The sequence below is a fragment of the Nicotiana attenuata genome, unplaced genomic scaffold (assembly GCF_001879085.1).
Source record: "Nicotiana attenuata strain UT unplaced genomic scaffold, NIATTr2, whole genome shotgun sequence".
Taxonomy (NCBI): Eukaryota; Viridiplantae; Streptophyta; class Magnoliopsida; order Solanales; family Solanaceae; genus Nicotiana; species Nicotiana attenuata.
Genome location: NW_017670301.1, coordinates 1088749 through 1094586, shown reverse-complemented (window position 1 = coordinate 1094586; position 5838 = coordinate 1088749).

Sequence of the window (5838 nt, the reverse complement as noted above, 5' to 3'; positions counted from 1 at the left end):
AATTCTATATGCTTTAAGCAATTTAAATCCTTCAGGGATTGTTAAGTCATATAAGCCATATAATAGACTTTAGATGCATATCAAGTTTTCATGTCATGCTAGACATATAAGATATCGAAAACTGATTGCACATACCATTGACTTTATACTTTCAAGTGTTTGAATTACATGTCCAAAACTACATGTCTTTCATATGAAACCAATTCTATTTGAATTGTTTCTCTAGACTTAAGATCCTCATATATATTTAGCGCTATTATAGATGCCGTCGACAAACATTTTATATCGGTTCCAACATCCTTATTTTTCATAAAGACATAACATAGAGATCTCTTCATTCATAATTTCAGGTACCTGAATCTCTCAAGAGATTTTATGAAGTGTTATGTCATGTGATCTTCTAGATCACTTGCCTCCTTTATTATGATCATTTAGATCATTTGCTCATCTTCTTTATCAAGAAGTTTATTTGAAACCGATTTGTCTATATGCTTCAAGCGTACCATAGACTTTGTCCTTCTGGGACTTAATAGGAGCATTTGCAATGAGAATATAGTTACTTTCTTTGGGTCAGCAAATGCATCTGGCATGCTTTGCAATATATTGCAACTGAATTATCCTTTTATAAACTCCAAGTTCATATTATCTTATTCGAGGATCTAGATGTACAAGTGATAATTTATTCCACGTAACCTTTTCTCAACTGTTTATCATGTCTCCCCCTCAAGTTAGAAAAACTAACTTGTTTTCTCAACTTTGAGAACCCATCTTTGTGCGTTATGGTGTTAATCAAAATATACACCGCACATCAATGATAATAAGATGGAATTATTTGGTTCCTGACCATGAACCACTTGTGAGGGGAGAAAATAATATACTTTGGTATATAACGTATATCAAACTGATATAGATAACTTTGTTCTCATAAGCAATTGTTTAGCTATTAAGTAGAGGCACTTAATAAATTAATTTGCTAAACCAACTTATCAAGATGAACTTCTTGAATAAAAAATCTGGAAATTATGCTCGAAATTAAATTATTGAGCAAATTACCTCGCAAACACCATGTTGCGGGTTAATAATAATCGCACATGTAACCATATCATAGATGCATCTTATGTGGTATGCATGGTAGATGAATGGGCCCATATTCACCTTTGATATTTTCAGCATTCATGAGATTCAATCCCAATTTTAGTTGATCTATTAATTAATGAGAACAAGCAATATAAGAGAATTCGTAAAGAACTTTCTAGTTCTTTAATATTTACCCATGTGAATTCTATTTTATTTTTGCACATCATACTTGAATTAACATGGCTAAACCAAGTATGCCAACTGGATAAATTATCAATATTGATAAACTTCAGGTTTACACCATGATGTGTGCAATTATGAATAAACTCCAAGTTTATTATGATATGGGTTTTTATATCAATAAATATCCACTTCATTGTGGTATTCTTTTGTTTATGTAGTACAAATTGGAGAATAAAGCGAGTAGCTTTTCACATACATATTGCCCCGCTATAAGATGTAGTAATAGAAGATATTAAATCTTTCCTTTATTTATAGTCTCAATATAATCAACCGCTTTCACGTATACTTTGGAAACTGAATAAGTTTCTTTGAGACTTACTACAACACAATACCTTATTGGTAATTAATTGTGTTTCTCCAAAATAGTATAATTGGCTCTTGCAGAGTTCTCAATTAATTTTGTAGTACCACATATTCATCAACACCCATATGGTGAATATCTCTTTTAAAGAGAAAGTTATACCATTATGGTTATGGTCAAAATTATATGCAAGATCTGTTTCTAGCATTACCGTTGACTTTTAATAATCACAATGCCAAAATATTTTGGCGTACAATAGGTACGTGACCAATGACCATTCATGGCATAATAATGATATTATTTTCTTATATCATCTCAAACCTCCTTCTAGAGGTGAGTGTGGTATATACCACTAGCACGCTCATATTCTTCCAAAAATGAATATGTATTCTTAAATCAGATGTTGTCACATTCACATTATGAATAGACCATAATCATCTATATGTGCTTTATAAAATCTCATATCAAATCGATGACAAATATTTTCACAAGTGGGGGATTATTTTGAGAATCCTTATTATTCTCATTATCACAATGATGACGATTATAATTTCGCCTATTGCCACGTCCACATCCATTGATACATTCATAGTGATAATTTTGTCTTCTTTCAGACTTATCATATACTGCTATCACATTCTCTTAAGGGAATGAGAATGGAGCAAATTCAATGGGACGGGTTTCCACTTTTTGTGCAAAATTATCATACATGAATTTGATCATGGCAAGACATAGAAACTTCTACCACTTCAGGTGGTTATAATTTCTTACAAACTCCATTAGAGTTGTTATCAAAATTTATTGTCTTTGTATTTAAAATCAAATTATAGAATAAAAGAGAAAAATACGGTAAAATACTTACCTTAAATCCAGAATTTAATCATGAAGGAAGTTCATGGAATAATTGACAATCATTATGCTCAATCCCAAAGCTTCTACTCAATTGGTTAGAGTCTCGTGCTGATAACGTGTTGTAAAACAATAAAAGAAGAAGAGTAGTATTGCAGAGAAAAGTAGGGAGAGAGAATTCTTATTGATATTTAGGATGAATTACAATAGAATAGAACCCTCTATTTATAGGGAGAGGGTGGCTTAGCCACGAAGCAATGAACCCTAGACTCTCTCTAAATATAGACATTCACCATAAATATAATTGTATTTATAACACATACGTTAAAATCTTCTTTTTTGGATTTTGAAACTGTGGTTATATTCATGGTTCTAATTTACTTGTTTTAGTAGTATTGGCTCACATTGCATGTTGTTTATTTTTTAGTTAGAATCGATAGATTAGTTTTGTCAAGCATCTGAATAATGTTATGACATCATATTCATAAATATTAATTTATTTTATCAAACATGAATTCGATGATGTTCTTACGAAACGTATGTTTTTAGTTTTTGTAAGTATCTAAACTAAATATTATTAATTTGGAATATATATATATATATAAATTCTTTTTACAAGATTAGTTATAAATATACGATTACTAATTAATGTATATTCACGAAAAAATATACATCTTAAATACCAAATATAATATCATTGATACTTATAAAAATTTAAAGGCATATTTATTATATTAACTTTTAAGTATTGATAATTATTTTATTTAAAATTTAATTTAATTGTGTAATTACACTGGTGCAATCAAACAGTAAATATGTAATTACACTATGACAAAAACAAACAGATTATCGTAATTATACAACTGCATAATTACTAGATTGTGTAATTATACTAATTTCAATTACCTGATGGCTTTCCAAACAAATCGTTCGGTGTGCCAGAGGGGATATGATGCGGCTTTCATTCATGAAATACATACCTAATAAAGTAATCATTTTTGGAACGATATGACTTCGTCAAAGGTCTTTACGCGTTTGAAAGATAGTGCTAGTACGACATCTTTGAATTCTGACCCTATAATGGTATTCATCTATAGTTCTGACCACCGAAAAAATACGGAAAAGAACCAACAGTGACGATGACCGAAAAATTCTCCGGCGACCACCCATTATCTCGTTCATCTCTTTCGGCAGCTTTTTGTTTTTTCATTCACGCTATCCAAGAATGGACATTAATTCGTAGTAATAAAAGTAATAAAGGCTCATCATTTATTAGAATAATAAACTAAAACTTATTTAAAAAAATTCTTAAACAATAACAAACAGATTAAAAAAGAAATCCAACAATCTAAATCAACAAAGATAACCAGGAATCTTGATAGGAATAAATAACACACGCAATAACAATAAAACAACACCAGCAGAAGCATAAATAACTTTAACACCTAGAGTTAAATCCAATCATCACAATCCAACAACACTAAGCTAAGGACAAATTAAACATAAACCCAGAGGAGGTGTAACAGGTGAAATTTTCTTGCATTGGTTGAGTAATCGATGCGATGATCAGCGAATTGGGTGGTCATGCCGGAAGTTGATGAGGTGGTGGTTACCGATTTGGGTGGCATTTTCCGGCAATGTACACTAGTGGAGTGGTGATGGAGCAATACTAATATGTAATTTGTTCCTCTACTTTACAGTTTACACTGAAGATGCTATGGATAACTTTTTTTGTTTTGTTCATTTTTTTAAACAAAATCCATTTACTTGGATCCAAATAACACATAGTAATAGCTTTCAAGTTATCACCTTTACATTTGAAACAACACTTTTTATGCGTTAAAATTGATTAGTGATAGTTGGACGAATAAAGAGATGATACATGGAGCCGAAGGCAAGTAGGATGTGAGTCAGTATATAGTCGATACCGGTTACAAGCATGTGATCAGTGGTGGGTGAATCCCAAAGACAGAGTAGCCGACGACAAAAATTCAAAGTATTGACATCGGGTAGCATTCAATGAGCAGCCGTTACGGAGAATATCTACGTTTATAGCCAACCGTTATGCAGCCATCAATGACGGTTTTATTCTCATTCAAGAGGAGCTTGATTTAGGGATCTTATCTTCCTAAATAGGGTTATAAGTAGGAGAATTAGGATACAGTATAAAGAAAAAATATTCTGTACGAAAAAGCTATAATCTGCTCTCATTCTATAGAATTGCTTTCTTTATTTTATTCTTAATTTTGTTCTTGCCACTACTATCGGAGAAGCTAAACACTTAGTCAAGCTTGTATTTCCTTTATTATATCTCATAATCTTATTTCTGTTCTTATTTATTTCTTTTTTGGATCAAATCGATTCACTTGTCTACAAATCACGTTACAAATTCATTTGTACCATTTTACGATAAATAATTTGGCGTCCACCGTGGGGCAAATACAATTGTGTAATTACTTTGATCTATTCATTTGTTACTAACAAATTTTGATTTCTTCCTTAGTAAAAGAAAAATCAGGTATGGTAGCTAATGATGTCAACAATGTCTTTAATGTTGGAGCACACTATGAACGGGAAGATGTGTTCTAGCGTGATGATTCAACCAATGAAATCCGCAACGAAGGAGATGAAGCAACCCCAGTTTGTGAAGGCCAATATCCTCGACATATGAGGTGCACAACTCCTGATGATGCGGATGTTGGACACCTTGTTGAAACGGTCAAAATCTTGAGAGAACAACAAAAGACGATTATGGATCACCTCTCAAGTCAAGATCAGGTGATGACAGAATTGAAGCAGGCGTTACTGGGTGCTTCTAGTAATGCTAATGGAAGGGATCTGATTCCTCCCAGCGTTCCCGTGAATCAAATGGTTCAAAGAACCGATAATGACACTCCAAGGGAGGAGATCTGTTTCTACGAGGCAGAAGGTACCGGTAGTGGATCTGGGAACAACAACAACTTAAATGACCATTTCAAAATCGAGCTCATGAGATTTATGAGAGAATTGAATGTACGAATGGACCAAAACTCTAAAGAGTTCCATGCTCGGATAGATCAGATCCCGGGAGCATCGCCGGTGTTAAAGGGACCAGATTCAATGAAGTATATGCAGTTTCCATTTAGACCAAGTGCAGCACCGGAGTTGATCCCAAAGAGGTTTAAGATGCCAGATATACCAAAATATGATGGGACTTCAGATCCACAGGAATATATCACAACCTACCAATATATCTATTGATTCTTTTGAAATGCTTGCAGATTCATTTATCAAAGCTTATGCTGGAGCAAGAAAGGTCCAGGCAAGGAAGACGGATATATTCAGAATATCTTAGGGAGAATCCAAACTATTACGAGAGTTCGTGATCC